The following is a 23,312-nucleotide window of genomic DNA, read 5'->3' as shown; positions in this document are numbered from 1 at the left end:
TAAATAAATTGCGATAAATAAAATGTAATAAGGAATTAACAGTTAGCTAGGAATAGTTAGCTAGGATTTTGTTAGCGTGGATTCTTAATAGAATTTCTCATAGTTAATTCGTCTGTTTCTAACAAATTTTATTTTGTCAAATGTTTTCTTCATTATGCCAGTTATTGGATTCTGATAGGTCAAAATCCAAATATGAAATTGAATGAAAATGGTTATTCTACGGTGAACGAATACGTATATTGGTGGATGTAAGTAGGATAGTAAATGACTGTTGAATCAGATTCGAAGAATGTACAGTGTAACTTATTAATGTGAAATCTAAATATTCCTCGGGTATTACCTACCCGTTAAAAATATTTTCACCATTAATAGTTTGTACAAAAGAATTTTTAATTACAATCTTTATGAAAACATATATACATATATATTTTTTTCAGATGTAATCATGGATTTAATGAATTCAAATGATATTAATATCATCTGATTTATCGTTAGAACTAGAATACATAATCTCTAAAACATTAGAGATTACATAATCGCCAGGTAGAACGAATATAAATGATGTAGAACGATATGTAGAATGTTGATTATACTTGAGGTAAGTAATGAGATGTTGAGGCGTGTGACGTTGAAACTTGGGTTGTTGGTGGTACTGTTGGTGCCGGTGATGTTGCTGAAGCTGGTACATTTTGCACCATATTCTCCAAATTTATTTTTCGAGCGCGAAGTTTTGTTGACTTTTTCTATTATTCCGGGGTGATTGTTGGTTGGAAAGAGCGAATGAATAAGGTTTAGAATTTTAGATAGAATATAATTTTGTCGAACTACTCTGGAAATGAAGCTAAAAATGGTGTTTCGGATAGATTCGCCGGTAAGTGCTTCAGGTTCATCGTCAAGAGGGTAATTTAATTGGTGGAAAGGATCGCCTTCTTCACGTCTCCATTGATTAAGTCGACTACGAACCCATCAGATGAATTGGGGATGGCTGATTGATTGATTCATTCTGGTGACACCGCTTTCGGAGCTTAGGTGAATATCCATGTCGGAATAGTTGTCGGAATAACTATCGGAATAGCTATCGAAATCTGAGGGACTCGAACTGGTTGAGGGATTCATCTCGTACAATCAGATGAAGGACTTTTCGATAAGAAATAGATTATGGGATGTAGATTAGTACCGTGCAATACATAATTTACATATGCATATGTAATACTAAAACCCCATAAGTTACGGAGAAATCTACGGAAGCTGTCAGGCAAAGGTAATAATAACAGATACGCTAAGATATGAATTTATCTAGACTTTAAGGATGATAAGCAAATGATCCCTTATGAATGATAAGCATGTAATTTCCGACAAAAATGATAAGCAAAACTTTTGACATGCACACACGGTCGAAGTTCAGACTAACTAATGCATCCTAACAACTTATCAGTTAGACACACAAATGCAGACTTGTTTCGCTAAGACCACCGCTCTGATATCAACTGTAGAGACCCGTCCTAATCTATCTGGACGAAGTCCATATCGATTACAAATGATTCACAATAGTTGATTTCATTGAGAGGTATTTGGCCTCTATATGATACATTTTACAAACATTGCATTCGCTTTTAAAAGACAAACTTTCTTTACATCAAAAATTGACGGCATGCATACCATTTCATAATATATCTAACTATAATTGACTTAGTAATAATCTTGATGAACTCAATAACTCGAATGCAACGTCTTTTGAAATATGTAATGAATGACTCCAAGTAATATCTCTAATATGAGCAAATGCACAGCGGAAGATTTCTTTCATACCTGAGAATAAACATGCTTTCAAGTGTCAACCAAAAGGTTGGTGAGTTCATAAGTTTATCATAAAACAATAAAATTCATCATTTTGATAGACCACAAGATTTAAATGCTGCATGGTACAAATGGGTCCGAATCCTATGCCCACCTGTAATGTACATGCGATATCTTTTAAATACAGTACACCTTTCTCGTGTACGAAATCATCTTTCATGAATCTTAGTAACCGTACACATATCTTGTGCACAAAAATAACATACACATAACCTGTGTATAAAATCATTCTCTCGATACATAACATTCACTTTTGATTTCTTTCATAGCTTGGCTTGGTAACCGACCTTAACATATAATGCGCATAATAATATCCCCAAAACAGAACAGCTCATCTGTATAATAATCATATAAACTTCGAAGTACTAAACACCACGCCCACTAGCCCTTCCGTCTAGTGAACATTCTGGGTGCGGGTGTTAAACCCGATAGCTACCTTTAGGATTCGCGTCAATTAGGCATGCACTAATTCTCAAAATTAGTGATGTTCCCTAATTCTTAGGTTACCAAGCAATAATAATCAGGGGAAAAATATTCATATCAATTGTGGCAATTATCACGTCCACATAATTCAATGGTGGCAATTATCACGTCCACATAATTCATTCGAGGAATGTTTTGTTTGTGTCTATCTCGTCAAACATTTATAAAAGCATTTCATGTATTCGCAGTTCAAAATGTATTTCAAAAGCATTTAATAAAGCAGTTGTAAAAATAGCACATGTATTCTCAGTCCCAAAAATATAAAGAGTAAAAGGGAGCAAATGAACTCACCTAATGTATTTTGTAGTAAAAACACATTTGACTATATTGAACAATGCAGGGTTGGCCTCGGATTCACGAACCTATATCATTTGTGTATAATTTATCACATATAATCAACATGTAATAATAATCAAACTAGTTTATATATATTACATAATTAATTTAGTAATATATTTGTTATTTCAAAAGTTATATATATAATTATTTTGTATATTAATATTTATACATATAGTTATACTAATACATATATATCTCTATATAATTAGTATTATATCAGTAAATCAAAATTTATTATACGTAATATTTATGTAAATAATGTTATTATGTTTGTAGTAATAATAATACTATAATAATAATAATAATAATAATAATAATAATAATAATAATAATAATAATAATGATAATAATAATGATAATAAAAATAATGTAAATAAATTTATATATAAAAATCATGTTAATGAAAATAATAATAATGATAGTAATAATTTTAATTACAATGTTAATTTTAATGTTAATGATAATAACATTAATAGTAGTAGTAGTAGTAGTAATAATAATAATAATAATAATAATAATAATAATAATAATAATAATAATAATAATAATAATAATAATAATAATAATAATAATAATAATAATAATAATAATAATAATAATAATAATTAAAAATGAGTAAACTACCTTAAGGGTATAATCTTCAAAAATAACAAATCTGTCCCTGCCAGGACTCGAACTCACGACCTCTCACTCACACGCAAATTCCCTTAACCATTCGACTGCTTCTGATTTTTTGATATAACCCGTATACCATATATATTTAACTAGTTTCTTTTGGCCCAACATCAAGTCCATAAACATAACAAGTCACAGCCCAATATGATACTTGGATCTCGGCCCACAGCGAATTTAAAAGCTCTTGGCCCAATATGAAAACAGGATACGACCCAACAACTGAAACATTTTTAAGACAGCTTTTATTGAAAAAGAAAATATTTTGTAGACTCCTGGTTTCGAACCCAGGACCTCTCGGTAAGCAACACACACCTCAAACCATTCAATCTATCTCACGTTTCTATTTTTAATTCGTAACTAAATGTTTATTTAACCAAATCTGTTTCTTCTTCTCCTTCATTAAATCAAAACCTAGAACTATCCTCCCTCATCAAATCATTACCAAACCCGTATATCATTAAGATTATATTGTCTTCATCATAAAATCATCATCTTGCAAATCGAATTACTATCATATAATCATCAATTATTTACGTATTATTATTATCTTTATTTTACCTTCATCATCATTATCGTTTATATCGTGCATCACCATCATATTTATCATCACATCTTCATCGTTCACCTTCTAATATTTTCATCAAGATACATCATAACCGTACCCATGATCATATACACGTAACCATAATCACTATTCATCATCATCTTCTTCTCACCATCGTCTTCAACATCGTTATTCATCACCATTTTCTTTGTTATACAGGAATAGAAATAGATATGTACAGCATCGGTTCTCGATGGTAATTGCAGGTTTAAATGGTGGTTGTTCATGGTGTTTCCTGGCTGCAACAGTGGCTGTCTTTGGATGGTTTTATAATAGCTGAAACGAGAACGAAGCAACATTAGAAGTATGCAGCTCACGATGGTCTTAAGTGGTGGTGTTCGAAGTAAAACAGCTGCAGCAGCCGCCATGCTGTTTTCCTCGATCAAAACAGAACCCAGAACTGTAGCAGGTTGTAATGTGTTAATGGTTATTTGATATTGATGATTGATAATTAAGAATGATGATCAAGGTGTGGGTTTCAAACTAAATAGAAAAAATATATTGTTTTGTGTGGTGATGATGGTGTTGGACATAAAGGATAAGAATGGAGATGGGTGGCTGGAGAATGATGGTGGTTGAGGGTTTTCCAACAGCCAACATCACAACGAGAAGGGAAGAGATATATCACAAGGTTTGATGGTGATCTAATGGTGATCGTGGATTGAAGAAGATGACACACATAATTATATCATCATATCATATGTATATATATATATATATATATATATATATATATATATATATATATATATATATATATATATATATATATATAAGGAAGAGATGATGGTTGTGTGTTTATGATAGATAAACCGAAAACAGTTGACAAGTAGTAATGCAATTCATGATGGTTTTTGTTGAGTTTTGGGTAACTGGAATAGACACAATAAGCAGAGAAAGAGAAGGAAATATCTTCTCAATATACAATATGCATATGTACATATAATGTAGTCAAGCATAGTAAACATAATTAAATTCAATTAGGCACAGTAAACTTAATAATTTTGATTCTCGTGAAATATAACAGAAAGTATACTGCCGAAACTTTCACACGGATAGTATATCGTGTCCATTGCTAAACAGTTAAAATATAAAAGTGTCCCTAAAAATCCCAAATTTTTAGGTTAAATATATTTAATTATTTCACTCATTAACTATTTGAAACCTGATCAAAAAGGTTCGATAATTATTTATTTTCTGTTCCAATTTATATGTACGGAGTACTAATATTTAAACTTAAAAAGGTAAAAATATTTTTAACAAATCTAACATCTTCGTAATCAATTTACAGTTCAACTTTTATTTTAGTCCTTCATGAACATGTAATATATCTATATTAAAACTAACAAAACGTCAACCGAGTGTTACTGACGTTTACTAATTAGGCTCGAAATCATTCATTTTCAATATACACATTCTATATATATATATATATATATATATATATATATATATATATATATATATATATATATATATATATATATATATATATATATATATATATATATATATATATATATATATATATATATATATATATCAAATCTTAATTAACAAGTTTAAGTAAATAAATATATTAATTATATTCTTTTAAATAACTAAATATAATATTATATATTTACAAGTAATATTTATATATTTTTATATATTATATATATATATATATATATATATATATATATATATATATATATTCAAATATATATGTAACTATTTACAAATAGTTGTTCGTGAATCGTCGGGAATGGTCCAAGGTCAATTGAATATATGAAACAGTACAAAATTTTTGAGATCCAACCTAACAGACTTTGCTTATCGTGTTGAAAATACAATATCGTATCGAGAGTTTGATTTAAAATTAGTCGAAATTTTCCCGGTCACTACAGTATGGACGTTTGTCAAGTTATCTGATCGAAAAAGGTTATCAAATGGGCACGGTAGCTTGTACTCTGTTTACGAAAGTTAAAGATGATGATATTATTTTGGTCTAGATCTATGTAGACGACATTATTTTCGGTTCTACTAAGCAGGAACTCGTCGATGAGTTTGAGCAGGTTATGAAGGACGAATTTGAAATGAGCAAATTGGGTCTCTTACACTACTTTCTTGGTTTGCAAGTCGAACAGACTGATAATGGAATTTTTCTTCATCAAGCAAAGTATGTTAATGATATACTCGAATGTTTTGGTATGACTCAAGAACGTCTTGTGTCAACCCCGCTAGCTGTGAATCATCATATTTTGTTAGACTGTGAAGGGGAGCATGTTGATCTTACATACTATCGAGCAATCATCGGATCGCTCATGTATCTCACTGCATCTAGGCCGGATATTATGTTCGTAACATGTCTGTATGCTCGTTATCAAGTTAATCCGAATACAGTTCATCTTACAGCTGCCAAAAGAATTCTTTGCTATCTGTTACATTCTCCAAATCTCGGCATCTGGTATTCGAACGAAGACAAGTTTGATCTTGTAGCATTTAGTGATTCAAACTATGCAGGTTGCAAAATCAACAACACATCTACATCAAGAGGATGTCAATTTTTAGGTGAAAGGCTGGTGATCTGGTAGTGCAAGAAACAAACTGCAGTTGCGCTTTCCACGTGTGAAGCTGAATATATTGCTGCTGCTAGTTGCTGTTCGCAAGTTGTTTAGATCCAACAACAACTTCGCGATTACGGACTAAGAATCTCTTTCTCTCCTCTTTATATTGATAATACTGCTGCTATTGCAATTACTAAGAATCCTGTGCAACATTCTAAGACTAAACACATAAGTGTTAAATGTCATTTTCTTAGGGATTGCCATGAGAAAAAGATAATTGAGGTTAAGAGAATAGGTACTAAGGACCATAGGGCTGATGTTTTCATTAAGGCTTTTGATAAACCTAGGTTCTTGCTACTTTTAGAGATGAATGGCATTGTTGATCGAGACAAAGTAATTTCGGATGTTGTTTGTTGTAATGACCCAGAAATTTTCAACAAACTTTAAACCAAACTCTCGATACGATTTAATATTTTTGACACGATAAGAAAAGTCTGTTAGGTTAAGTCTCAAAATTTTTGAACTGTTTTCTGGCATTCATTTAACTTTCGACCATTTCCGACGATTCACGAACAATTGTGTGTAAATAAATGTGTATATATGAAAGTGTATATATATATATATATATATATATATATATATATATATATATATATATATATATATATATATATATATATATATATATAATTGATGATTATATGTATATTGTAATATATTAAAATGTATAAATATTAAATATTCTATATAGGTTAATTATTAATATTAAATAAATAATAAATTGTAATAGTAATATATGTAATTGCAAGTTAAAATATAGTTATGTTATTATTATCACTTTCATTATCAATCTTAAAAATAAATATTAATATTAATGTTAATATCATTATTATGAATATTATCATTTTAACATAATATATATATATATATATATATATATATATATATATATATATATATATATATATATATATATATATATATATATATATATATATATATATATATATATATATATATATATATATATATATATATATATATATATATATAATTCAATACATTCAATTTGTCATATTATTATTACTGATATTATTGTTATCATTATTAATATCATTTTTATTATAATTAGTAGTAAAATTATGATTTTAGTTATTATTAAGATTGTTAATATTGTAATTTTTATAATTACCATTATCATTAAAATCAGTATTAATAATATAAATAATATTATAAAAAATAATATAATTTATCATTAATATAATAAATAATAACATTTTTTTAATATTGTTATCAATAATTATTATTATCATTATTGTTAATATTATTATTATATAATTATTATTATTACTAGTATTATTATTATTATTATTATTATTATTATTATTATTATTAATATACTTATTTATTTATTAATACTAAATTGATAAAACAGGTATAGAACTGGAATCAATTTTACATCTCAATCAAACTGTAATATATTTTGTTCATTCTTCTGAATTTGTTATACATCCAAATCAATCGTACAAATCAAATCCCTATCAATATCAATTAGGTGTACAAATTTGTTTCCGGTCATTATCTGTTTTGAAGCTTTTTCCTATCTTCTTCCATGCTCAATTCTTCCTGTCTGCAATTGATACCAAACGAATTCACAATACAACAAAATCAGTTGAGTGTCCAAATCAACTTCTCAAACTGATCAAATCACTTTTAATAACTTTAATTATTCGATTACCAGCTAGCTATGTCGATGTTATTCTTTACTGCAATTCGAATAAAGGAGGAGAAAAGAAATCAAACAGACAGATACAAAATTTGTTATCTGTCAATAACAGTTAAAGCGTACGAATCTATTTCAAGTCCCTATCTATTTCTATATTTTCTTATTACCTCCTTCCTGCTCGAGATGCTTTGTCGACCACCATCACAACAATACAAACCCGATCAAATCAAGTTGGTAATAGCAATCATACGAATTTGTTACACTTCACTTTCTATTTTTATTTTCCTTGTTTTCTTCTTCCTTGCTCGAATATTTCTGACAACATTCTCAATCTGTTTTCTTTTATTGTTTTGTTGGTATATCTTCGGATTGATTCTTCATGTCGACAACTCTCAATATATATATATATATATATCAATCAATCAATCAATCAATCAATCAATCAATCAATCGTATATATAATGAGGAAGTTATGATACAAGCATTCACAAAAAACCGCTTCTATATTTGATAACCATACACCTGCAAAACCACCTTATCCTATTCGGTTTCCATCTTTGCAAAGTACCATCACCTTAAGAAGCTGCCTTACACCATCTACAAGAACCACCATAGCTACCATCTCTTCTCTCTCTCTCTCTCTCTCTCTCTCTCTCTCTCTCTCTCTCTCTCTCTCATTTCAGACTTCATTCGATCACCAATAACCGTGGCCATCATCTTCACACTCACCATTTTCGTTTCCTGCTTTATCAAACTAAATCAACACCACACTTCAATCTCCACTCCACCTTATGCTATCGACCAAATACTGAAAGTTTCCAGCCTACAATCTAGAAGCTCACCTTCTAGATGTTCAAAGTAGCCTTCTTTGAACACCATGTAGAAGAAGCAAAGATGAACACGATGACGGCCGCCCACCATCTCCGTTCACACCCTTCCACCGCCATAGAATTTTTACTATAAATAGAGGTGCAAACCTCAATTGTAAATCATCCTAAATCACTCAGAGAAGTGTAATCACAACCTAGAGAGTGTGTGTGAGTTTGAGAGTTTTTTTGTAAGAGTTTTGTAATACTCTGTAAATCTATTCTTGTGAGTAATAGAGTTGTTTTTCTCTCAAATTTATATCTCCCAACGTCCAGGCGATCCTCTCTTCCTAACAAGTGGTATCAAGAGCTTGGTTAGAGACGTTGGTTGAGTTTTTGGGTTTTCGGAAGTTTTCTCAAAATTCAATTTTGAGTGTACCATTGGATTCGTCTCGTCGAACCGAGTCCAACGCAAAAAACGCGACTTAAACGGAGTTATAACGAGCCCAGAAAACGCGGTCAAAGTTTGGTCAACTCGCCGGAATCTCGCCGGAGAAGACGACCGGTGCCCGAATTTTTGCTGGAAAAGACGATCACTGTAGCAATTCACTGTAGCAGCTGGCGGCACTGTAGCAAGTCACTGTAGCAGTACTGTAGCGGTACTGTAGCAATTCTGAAATTTTACAATTTGTTCCCTGAAATTTTCAGAATTTCATTCTTGGTCCCTGAAGTTTATAAAAATTATAATTTTGCCCCGTAAGTGGAATTTAAGCCGTGAAGTGTCTATTCCACCATTTTCAACCGTTCCGGATGTAACGGTGATCTCTGTTTTCTACAATTCAACCCCGTTTGTGTTGAAAAATTATTTGTAAGGTGATAATGTCCACAGAAGAGTCAACATCATCTTTCGGAGCTATGATTATGCTCACAGCCACAAACTACACGCTGTGGAAACCTCGAATGGAAGATCTCCTCAGCTGTAAGGATTTGTTTGATCCTATTGAATTAAAGGGTATAAACCCTGATTCTGCCAAAGAGAAAGAGTGGAAGAAATCAAACCGAAAAACTATTGGTCAGATCCGTCAATGGATTGATCATAGTGTCTTCCACCATGTTGCACAAGAGACAGACGCATATGTCCTCTGGAAAAAGTTGGAGGACATGTACCAGGCCAAGACTGCTCGGAATAAAGCCCTGCTGATGAGGCGTTTAGTCAACATGAAGCTTAAAAGTGGAACTTCAGTTGCCGAGCATACCAGTGAGTTCCAGAGCTTGGTCAACCAGTTATCGTCTGTAGAGATGCCGCTTGGCAATGAAGTTCAGGCGCTACTGCTACTTAGCTCCCTTCCCGATAGTTGGGAAACGCTGGTAGTAACACTCAGCAACTCAGCCCCAAATGGCAAACTTACCATGTCAATGGTCAAGGATGCCCTATTCAGTGAAGAGGCAAGGAGAAAAGACATGGGCACAGATCAGACCCATGCCTTTGTCACAGAGAATCGGGGGAGACAGCGAATGAGTAGCAAAAATAAATGAAGAGGCAGAAGCAAGAGCAGGGGCAGGTCAGCTGATGGCAGAAAACCAACATATAAATGCCATCATTGTGGATTAGAGGGACATATGAAGAAGAACTGCTATAGATTAAAAGAGGAACAAGGTCAAAGCAGTTCACAGCCGAAGAATAAGGGTGGAGAAACATTAGTGACTATCTCTGTTGATGTAGCTTATTGTTCAACCCATGATGAGACATGCCTTCACGTCTCACGAGAAGAAACAGAATGGGTGGTAGATACTGCAGCTTCCTACCACGTGACTCCATACAAGGAATACTTCACAACATACAAAGCTGGTGACTTTGGAGTGGTGAAGGTGGGAAATTCCAGTTCCGCTGAGATTGTCGGAATTGGAGATGTCAGGATAAAGACAAGTTCTGGGAGCACAATCACTCTGAAGGATGTCCGCCATGTGCCAGATCTTCGGCTGAATTTACTTTCTGGAGTAGCTCTCGATAAACAGGGCTATGATAGTCATTTCAGTAGAGGCACATGGAAATTGTCAAGAGGCGCTATGATAGTCGCTCGAGGACACATTTGTGGCACACTGTACAAGACTCATGCGAAGATCTGCACAGACAGTATTAATGTTGCAGAAAAGGAGGCTTCACAAAATTTATGGCACCAGAGACTCGGTCACATGAGTGAGAAAGGGTTGTCTACCCTAATAAAGAAGGAGCTTATCAATGTAGACAAGGATGCTGCACTAGATCCTTGCAATCATTGTCTGTTTGGTAAGCAGCATAGAGTCTCGTTTAATTCCTCTTCAACGAAAAAATCAGAGTTACTCAGTCTGGTACACTCTGATGTTTGCGGTCCCTTGGAGGTTGAATCAATTGGCGGCAATCGATACTTTCTGACGTTTATCGATGATACTTCTCGAAAGGTGTGGGTATATTTCTTGCGGACGAAGGACCAGGTGTTCGATTACTTCAAACAGTTCCATGTCATGGTAGAACGTGAGACAGGAAAGAAGTTAAAGTGTCTTCGATCCGACAACGGCGGTGAATACTCTTCCAGGCAGTTCGATGCCTATTGCAGATCAAATGGCATCCGACATGAGAAGACGGTCCCACGTACCCCTCAACATAATGGTATAGCAGAAAGAATGAACCGAACAATCATGGAACGTGTTCGGAGCATGCCCAGTATGGCTAAGCTGCCAAAGCCATTCTGGGGAGAAGCAGTCAGAGCCGCTTGTTATTTGATCAACCGATCTCCATCAGTACCACTGAATTTTGAAGTTCCGGAGAAACTTTGGTCTGGAAAGGATCCATCATACTCTCACTTAAGAGTATTTGGATGTTTGGCGTACGCACATGTATCCAAGGAGCTCAGGCAGAAGCTGGATGCAAGGACCACTCCATGCATATTCATAGGCTATGGAGATGAAGAATTTGGATACAGATTATGGGATCCAAAGGAGAAAAAGGTGATCAGAAGTAGAGACGTAGTGTTCCATAAAAGCCAGACAATAAAAGATATTGAAAAGCCCACAATATCTCAGAAGACAAATGTTGCTGCTCAGGTGCCAGAGGCAACAACGGAATCATTCATGAGAAATGAATTTTCAGTGCAAGAAGAAATTCCAGAAGTAGAAGATAATGAGAAAAATGACGGTGCTGAGCAGGGGGAGCCACAACCCCATCTGCCAGACGTTCCAGAACCATCACAAGGTCAAGATGATGGTGGATCTCCTCAGAATGTTCCAGAAGTTCGTAGATCTAAACGTGGTCGGATTCCATCGAGTAGATATCCAGAATCCGAGTACCTTCTACTTACTGAAGATGGAGAACCGGAGAGTTTTCATGAAGCAGTAACTCATAAGGATAAAGAAAAATGGTTGCTCGCAATGCATGATGAGATGGATTCTCTGCAGAAAAATCAAACTTATGAGATTGTAGAACTTCCACGCGGGAAGAAGGCACTGAAAAATAAATGGGTGTTCAAGCTGAAAAAGGATGGTAGTGGAAAAGTGGTGAAATATAAAGCACGACTTGTAGTCAAAGGATTCCAACAGAAGAAAGGGATTGATTTTGACGAGATATTTTCACCAGTAGTCAAGATGACTTCAATTAGAGTCATACTTGGATTGGTCGCAAGTATGAACTTGGAGCTTGAACAGATGGATGTAAAGACAGCTTTTCTTCATGGAGATTTACATGAAGAAATTTACATGGAGCAGCCAGAAGGTTTTGAGGTTTCAGGAGATAACCTCGTATGCAAGCTGAAGAAAAGTTTGTACGGTTTGAAGCAGGCACCTAGGCAGTGGTACAAGAAGTTTGACTCGTGCATGGTGAGTCACGGGTACAAGAAAATTGCAGCAGATGAGTGTGTCTACATTCAGAAGTTTTCTGAAGGAGATTTCGTTGCTCTTCTACTTTATGTAGACGATATTTTGATCATAGGGAAAGACGTAACGAAGATCAACCAGCCGAAGAAGGAACTCTCTAAGTCTTTTGACATGAAAGACTTAGGACAGGCTCAACAGATTTTGGGAATGCAGATAACCCGAGATAGGAAGAATAAAAGGTTATGGCTATCTCAGGAGAAGTATATTGAACGAGTGCTTTCACGTTTCAATATGAACAATGCCAAACCTGTTAGCATTCCATTAGCTAACCATTTCAAGTTAAGCAAGAGTTCTTGTCCCTCATCCAAGGAAGAGATCGGGGAGATGTCGTCAGTACCATATTCCTCAGAAGTTGAAAGTTTGATGTATGCGATGGTGTGTACAAGACCCGATATTGCTCATGCAGTGGGAACGGTGAGTCGTTTTCTCTCGAACCCCGGGAAAGAGCATTGGGATGCAGTAAAATGGATTCTCAGATATCTTAAAGGTACAAAGAATCTATGTCTTTGTTACGGGGGAGCTGATCCAATCTTGGAAGGCTATACAGATGCGGATATGGCCAGAGATCCTGATAGTAGGAAATCTACTTCAGGATTCATTTACACTTTTGCAGGGGGAGCTGTTTCATGGCAGTCAAGACTACAGAGGTGTGTTGCATTATCCACAACTGAAGCAGAGTATATTGCTGCCGCAGAAGCTGGAAAAGAAATGTTGTGGTTAAAGCGTTATCTCCAAGAATTTGGAATCAAGCAAAAGGAGTACAAGGTACATTGTGACAGTCAGAGTGCTCTAGATTTGAGCAAGAACTCCATGTACCATTCCCGTACAAAACATATTGATATTCGCTATCATTGGATACGCGAGGTAATTAATCGACAACTGTTAAGACTAGTGAAGATCCATACAAAGGAGAATCCTGCGGATATGTTAACAAAGGTGGTGACTCGAGAGAAGTTGGAGTTATGCAAAGACATAACTGGAATGTTCGTGGATTCGGCTGGAGGGGGAGAATTGAAAGTTTCCAGCCTACAATCTAGAAGCTCACCTTCTAGATGTTCAAAGTAGGCTTCTTTGAACACCATGTAGAAGAAGCAAAGATGAACACGATGACGGCCGCCCACCATCTCCGTTCACACCCTTCCACCGCCATAGAATTTTTACTATAAATAGAGGTGCAAACCTCAATTGTAAATCATCCTAAATCACTCAGAGAAGTGTAATCACAACCTAGAGAGTGTGTGTGAGTTTGAGAGTTTTTTTGTAAGAGTTTTGTAATACTCTGTAAATCTATTCTTGTGAGTAATAGAGTTGTTTTTCTCTCAAATTTATATCTCCCAACGTCCAGGCGATCCTCTATTCCTAACAAATACAACCTTTAATCCCCACAAAAACCACGATCATCCTACATCACCATGACAACCACGAGACCCATCACCACCCTCGCTATATTATATTTTTGCTCGCTACTGCAAGCTGCAATGTTCTTGTTTCTGTTGGGTTATCCTGAAACCATGCAAGCTGCTACCTTCTGCTGTAACTAAAATTTTCTATTGTTGAAGCAACTACATGAAAAAAAAGAAAAAAAAAGGAGGACGGTTTTTATGAAAGTTGGAAATGACAAATTTGATAGGTATCCATTTAATATATAAAAGGGGTCACGATGGACAGTCTTTGGATTCTAAAATAGTACATCAATGTCTTCCAATTTAAACCAAACCAAAAAGCTTTGCTATCTACTTTTATATAATGGATCTTTTGCCGACAAATGACTAAACAAACAACCCATTTGTTAGTTGTTTAAACAATAAAGTGAACGCATGAGATTCCCCTTTTCCTCTTTTTTCTTTGTGGCCGACACATGTACCAAACATTTAACCCTTTTGATTATTAAAGCACACCGAAATCTAGCTGTTACAGAATTATAATTTGGGTCGTTCTATATTCTCAATTAATGGGAACATGGTTATTTTTTTTGGACTGAATTCACAGCAGCCTATATTCCATTTAAGTTAACTTTGGGCCATGAATGTTATTAGGCCATGGAACCGTGAATTTTGTGGATCATTGGGCCGTGATCAAATTATGTACTAGAGCCGAGATCCTAATATTTTTCTGTTGGGCTATATGTTTCTGTTTAAAACCAAACCATTTACCCAAGCCTGATAAATGACGTGATGATGATACTGTGGTTTGCCCGCAACTTTTCTTTTTCTGTTTCAATTCGATCTCCTGCTCGAAAATGCTCCATCTCGAATCAATGTTGCTGCTACCACTGCAATATTTATCTGTTTCTAATTCTTTATTGACGAAGAAGAATTTAAGTGATCACAATTATGTGTGATGGCAAATCATGATGATAACCTTTGATGATGATAAAGTCAATCCATAAAATAACGAAAATGATAATAAGTATATGATGTATGAATCTGTGATGATGATCACCATGATTAAATGATATTGGTCTCTGGTCGACTTATTCTGTGAAGAAGAAGAAATAAATGGGACAACAGAATCACGGGTTTAGTAAAAATAAGATAGGAATTATATCAGATAAAAGGAAATGGACGGATGGTTTGATGGGGTGTTGGGTTATCGAGAGGTCTTGGGTTCGGGCAAGGGCAGTTATTTTTTTGGAACTTATTCTTTTGAGGTAGTTTACTCATTATTATTATTATTATTATTATTATTATTATTATTATTATTATTATTATTATTATTATTATTATTATTATTATTATTATTATTATTAGTAAAAGTAGTATTATTATTATTACGGGTGATCCGTGGCTCGGATTTCGATGACCTGAACATGAAAGTTCATCTAATCATCAATCCTAACATACTAGTACACCCTAAAGACTCCAAAAATGGTCACAAAGTCGGACCATACCTGTACCAATTCGTTTTTACATTTTGATTTCAATAAAACACCATTTTAATCATAACTTGTGTTCCGGGAATCGAAATAACATGAATCCGGAGTCTAAAATTAATGTATTGATGAGAGGAACACATCTAAACACTTTAATTTAACATTCATATCAGTTATGTTTACAGAAAAGATCAAACAAACCGCTGTTCCAAAACAATCAAACCGAAAGCATATATAATCAAGCATTTCTACGCATACTATCAACAATACAATAACATATAATCATCATACTATCATTATAACATGAAAATACATAAAATAAATATAAAATCAAAAAGCTAGGGTTAGGGTTTATACCCTAATCGAGAAATGAAAGATATGCGCGTGTAGAGGAGAGCGAGAGGAACACGATTATGCGAATGATTTGATGATCCAGGCTTTTAATTATTGAAGATGATGATGTAGGTGGTGATGAAAAAAGTTGGCCAAGGTAGAGGGAGGAGAAGGGTTTGAGAGAAAATTAAAGTTTAGGTTACTAGTGTAAAAAATGGAATGAAAATAAAATGGGAAAAAGGGAAAACAAAAGGGGAATACCCCTCCCCATGTATTCAGCTGAACATGGCATGGGGGTGGGTCCCACTTAGCCCAATTTTGCTTAATGTTGAATAACTTGTGGCCCGAACGCTCGAACAAAACCCGAAACGCGAAAACACGACTACGCGATTAAATATTCGGAGAGATATTAAATACCCGACGAAAAATATATATAAATACTATATATAAATATATGACATTAAAATATCAAATTTAAAATAATTTGGATTTAAAAATCCCAAAAGTTTGACCGTTGGTTTGAAAACCGAAAAGGTTCGCCGGATAGAAATCCACGATTCGTATAAACGTACAAATTAAATTATGAATACAAATATTCATTTAACACATAATGATTAATATATTATTACTAATATAATAATATAGGTCATAGAAATGACGTGGCACGAATAACAATTAACGGACGTTAAATAATAAACAGTAAAAGATAACGGAAAAGTAGGGTCGCGACAGGTCAACTTGCGGAAACTGAACAACCTTCAAATGTTCATACGTTGTACGTGGCTAATTAGGGTGAGCTCAAGGTGCGGTTACTCCGACAATTCCTCACATATCTCCTCCTCCGAGGGTCAGCTTTAGTGGGCGTGTAATCCTAGGGGCACTCCTCCTAGATTGCGTGAAGTAATGTTTCGATCTCTAGAACGGTGAAACGGTAGTAACAGGTGGATTACATTACTAGTTCTTAAGGTTAGACGAGTGGGAAAAGTGTTCAGAAAAACATCTGAACTAGGACATATAAATTCTCCAAGCCGGTACAGCGAATAGCAGACATGTAGCAATAACTTAATCAGGCATAATAACTACAACAGCCTAGATCGTCTACAGCAGTACATAGCATGGCAAATAATAACAGTATCAAACAAAAGTATCATGCAATCAAAAGTAGGTAGTAGCATGCAGTAGCGAAAATAAGCAGTAGCATACAGCAAGTTCACATAGCAGTAAAAGTAAGCAGTAGCATGTAGCAAGTTCATATAGCAGTAAAAGTAAGCAGTAGCATGCAGCAAGTTCATATAGCTGAAATGTCCCGTTCATATTGATTATAAACGTTCCATATTAATTGATTTCGCCGCGAGGTTTTGACCTCTACATGAGACGTTTTTCAAAGACTGCATTCATTTTTAAAACAACCATAACCTTTATTTTATCGATAAAGGTTTAAAAAAAACATTACATAGATTATCAAATAATGATAATCTAAAATATACCGTTTACACACGACCATTACATAATGGTTTACAATAAGAATATATTACATCAAAATAAGTTTCTTGAATGCAGTTTTTACACAATATCATACAAGCATGGACTCCAAATCTTGTCCTTATTTTGGTATGCAACAGCGGAAGCTCTTAATAATCACCTGAGAATAAACTTGCTTAAAACGTCAACAAAAATGTTGGTGAGTTATAGGTTTAACCTATATATTATCAAATCATAATAATAGACCACAAGATTTCATTTTTATAGCACATCTCATATCAGGCATTTCGCAAACTGCATAGAGATAAAAAAAATCATTCATATGTTGAACACATGGTAACCGACATTAACTTAATGCATAGAATATCCCCAAAACAGAATCTCTCGTCTGTATAATAATCTCGAAGTACTAAACCATCCATAACCTGAATGGGGGTTGTTAAGACCAATAGATCTATCTTTAGGATTCGCGTCAATTAGGGGCCATTTCCCTAATTCTTAGGTTACCAGACTTGAAGGGCGATATTCAGTTTAATAATCCAACCATAGAATGTAGTTTTGTGTACTTGTGTCTATTTTATAAAACATTTATAAAGCTGCATGTATTCTCATCCAAAAAATATTAGATCTTAAAAGTGGGACTATAACTCACTTTCACATATTTTTTCTTCGTTAGAAATAAGACTTAGCCACTGGTCGATTCACGAACCTATAACAAATATATATAAATCAAAGTATGTTCAAAATATATTTACAACATTTTTATTATGTTTTAATGATTTGAGTTTGTTAAGTCAGCAGTCCTCGTTAGTAACCTACAACTAGTTGTCCACAGTTAGATGTACAAAAATAAAGCAATATATATTATCTCGAATCAATCCACGACCCAGTGTCTACAAGTCTCAGACTCGATCACAACTCAAAGTATATATATTATTTTAGAATCAACCTCAACCCTGTATAGCTAACTCAAACATTACTGCATATAGAGTGTCTATGGTTGTTTCGAAATATATATATATATATATATATATATATATATATATATATATATATATATATATATATATATATATATATATATATATATATATATATATATATATATGGATAGATATGATATGTCAAAACATTGTATACGTTTCTATGGTATCCCGAGATTTCATAATATGTATAATACAATATAAATTAGTTAGGATATGCTTAGTCTAGATTTGTTACAAAATTTTCGTAGCTAAAACTAGCAAATTTATCTAATTTTGTTTTACCCGTCATTTCTTCGTTTCAAATCCGTTTTGAGTGATTCAAGTTGCTATGGTTTCATATTGAACTTAATTTTATGAATCTAAATAGAAAAATTATAAGTTTATAGTCATAAATACAGGTTACAAGTCAATATTATAAGAGGTAGTCATTTCAGTCGAAAGAACGACGTCTTGATGACCATTTTGAAAATCATACTTCCACTTTGAGTTTAACCATGATTTTTGGATATAGTTTCATGTTAATAAGAAAAATCATTTTCCCAGAAGAACAAATTTTAAATCAAAGTTTATCATAGTTTTTAATTAATTAACCCAAAACAGCCCGCGGTGTTACTACGACGGCGTATGTCCGGTTTTACGGTGTTCTTTGTGTTTCCAGGTTTTAAATCATTAAGTTAGCATATCATATAGATATAGAACATGTGTTTAGTTGATTTTAAAAGTCAAGTTAGAGGGATTAACTTTGTTTTGCGAACAAGTTTAGAATTAACTAAACTATGTTCTAGTGATTACAAGTTTATATCTTCAAATAAGATGGTTTTATATGTATGAATCGAATGATGTTATGAACATCATTACTACCTTAATTTTAGTAGGTAAACCTACTGGAAATGAGAAAAATAGATCTAGCTTCAAAGGATTCTTGGATGGCTTGAAAGTTCTTGAAGCAGAATCATGACACGAAAATAAGTCAAAAGATTTCCACTCGAAATAAGATTGTTATAGTTATAGAAATTGAATCAAAATTTGAATATGAATATTACCTTGAATAAGAAAGATAACCTACTATAAATAACAAAGGTTTCTTAATCTTGGATGATTACTTAGAATGGATTTGAGGGTTTGGAAGTAAACTAGTAAACTTGAAAGTGTTATTGAAGTGTTCTTGAGTAGTTGTTTTGTAGGTTGATCAAAGGTTGGATTTATGAGCTAGATTGATGTAGATTTTGATGAATAAGATGAAGAACACTTAGAACATCATCATAGAACAAGAGAGAGATCAAATGAGTGAAAGAAAATTGAAAAATGCAAGTGTGTGTGAGGATGAAGAAAACGTGAATGAGGGGTGTCCATATATGCAAGTTGTAATTTGATTTTTAGTGTAATAATTCATGCTAGTTGCCAAATGATGGTTCCACATGTTTATTGACTAAATTAGGGCTGCTAAGAGCAGATTTTTATTGGTATATATCAATAGTAAATACATCTAAAAGCTGCGTACAATAAGAGTACATCTACTGTACGTATACGAGTAGAATTGTTGATGAAAGTGAATGAGAATGTAATTGTAAGCGTTTTTGTTAAGTTGAAATACTTTGATATGTGTTATGAAGTCTTTCAAAAGTGTACTAATACATCTTAATATACTACATGTATATACATTTTAACTGAGTCGTTAAGTCATCGTTAGTCGTTACATGTATGTGTTGTTTTGAAACCTTTAGGTTAACGATCTTGTTAAATGTAATTAATTCATTGTTATTATACTTAAATGAGATGTTAAATTGTTATGTTAATATGATAACAAGGTGTATGAATATATCTTAACATCATATATATATATATATATATATATATATATATATATATATATATATATATATATATATATATTAAAATACTATTACAACGATAATCTTTACATATATATATTGTTTTGAAATCCTTAAGTTAGTAGTCTCATCTTACTTGTATAGTTCATTGTTAATACACTCAATGATATACTTAATTATCATTTTATCATGTTAAATATAGTATATCAATATCTTATTATAATACATATGTATTTAGTAAGACGTTGTTATAACGATAATCGTTATGTATATCATTTCGAGTTTCATAATTCAATATTCTCATTTTTATGTATATCACACATTGATAATATACTTAGTGAGATTCTTACATATTATAATCTCATGTTAACCATATATATTGTGACGACCCAGAAATTTCCGACCAAATTTAAACTTAATATTCATATGATCTCAACACGATAAGCGAAGTCTATTAAAATGAGTCCCAAAACTTTTGAACTATTTACATGGATACATTTAACCTTTGACTATCCCCGACGATTCACGAACTGTTATGTGTAAATAAATAAATATATATATATATATATATATATATATATATATATATATATATATATATATATATATATATATATATATATATATATATATATATATATATATATATATATATATATATGTAAGTATATATAATAATTTGAAATTTTAATTTAAACGAAAGTAAATATGTAAAATAAGATACAAAAATAATTAAGTGTAATTTAAAATGAATATATATATGATTCCTATGTACAACTATTATATGTATATTGTGATATATATATCATTTATAAATAAATAATGTTTAATAAAAGTTATTATATAACATATTATGTGATTATTAAGTTTTACATAAATATTAATAATAAGTTAAAGATATAATCGTTATAGTAATATTATTACTTCATTATTATGACTAACTAATATTAAAACTAATATCAGTATTAGTTATATTATTATAGATATTATATAGATATGAAATTTAACGCATTTAAATTGTTATCTTTACTAATATTAATTAATTTCATTATTAATATTGATATCGGTATTAGTAATTTAAATATGAATTTTGATAAGCATAACTTATTATATTATTAGTGTTGCTATTACTAATATAATTATTATAAATCTTGGGGGTAAATTATGATTGTTTTCATTTTTTTTAATTTCATTATGATTATTAAAACTGATAGTTAATATTAATATTTGTATAATTAATATTATTAATATTATTATGTTTCATTATATATTTAATATACCAAAATATATATAGTTATACAAATAAAGATATATATAAATATATACATATACAAATTACAGTTATAAATATAAATAGATAAAAAACGTGATTAAAATTCATAAGATCCAAATTCAGTTTTCTATCTCACTCAAATACTATAACTGATTGATGAAAACTGTTTCTAATTGATAAAATTAACAACAATACAATCCAAAATCTGTTGTCCATCGTTCTCCCTTTTTATTTATTTATTTATAATTTTTTGTTCCTTTTTCATGAACGATCTGTACTTCCTGTCGGCCAAATCAATTGAAATAAATGAATACATTCAAGCATTAAATGAATTACTAACTTTTCCATAACCAATTACCACTTACAACAACTCAACATCTTCACACTTATGTGCTGCTGCCACGGCTGTATTCTGTTTCTAATTCTATTCATCAAAACACCAAGAACACCCTAAATCACCATCGCCACTTTCTCTCTTACATTTTCTCGAACTCACCATAATAAACACCACCACCACTTTGATCAACATACAACACTCGATAAATACTTTTCTTTTCTTTTCTTTCTTTCTTCTTCAGTTTTGATTCGAGAATATACAATCGCTAAAGATCTTCTTTTGTTCCTGAGTTCTCAAACACCACCCAAACCGTCAATTAAATGTTTATCGGTGTTTCTTCTTTCTCAATCATGTGTGGTCCTAAGGAAACCCATAACCTTCACTATATCCCAACCATCTTCTACCCCTCTGATGTGTGCGAGGTGTAGTACGAAATAGTTATATTTTTATTTCAAAATACTATTAAATACGATACAATTTTACACAAATTATTTATTTATTTATTTATAGAGTGGATATACCTAAACCTTGCTACAACACTTTTCCATGTTTATATATATATTAAATGAAATTGTTATTTACATGATTAAATTTTTCCAACATGTTAAGCAATCAAACTTGTTAAGACTTGATTAATTGAAATAGGTTTCATATAGACAATTGACCACCCAAGTTGACCGGTGATTCACGAACGTTAAAACTTGTAAAAACTATATGATGACATATATATGGATATATATATAGTTAACATGATACTATGATAAGTAAACATATCATTAAGTATATTAACAATGAACTACATATGTAAAAACAAGACTACTAACTTAATGATTTTTAAACGAGACATATATGTAACGATTATCGTTGTAAAGACATTTAATGTATATATATCATATTAAGAGATATTCATACATGATAATATCATGATAATATAATAATTTAAAATCTCATTTGATATTATAAACATTGGGTTAACAACATTTAACAAGATCGTTAACCTAAAGGTTTCAAAACAACACTTACATGTAACGACTAACGATGACTTAACGACTCAGTTAAAATGTATATACATGTAGTGTTTTAATATGTATTTATACACTTTTGAAAGACTTCAATACACTTATCAAAATACTTCTACTTAACAAAAATTCTTACAATTACATCCTCGTTCAGTTTCATCAACAATTCTACTCGTATGCACCCGTATTTGTACTCGTACAATACATAGCTTTTAGATGTATGTACTATTGGT

The sequence above is a fragment of the Rutidosis leptorrhynchoides genome, chromosome 6, assembly GCF_046630445.1.
Source record: "Rutidosis leptorrhynchoides isolate AG116_Rl617_1_P2 chromosome 6, CSIRO_AGI_Rlap_v1, whole genome shotgun sequence".
NCBI classification, from domain to species: domain Eukaryota; kingdom Viridiplantae; phylum Streptophyta; class Magnoliopsida; order Asterales; family Asteraceae; genus Rutidosis; species Rutidosis leptorrhynchoides.
This window is presented reverse-complemented; position numbering follows the sequence as displayed.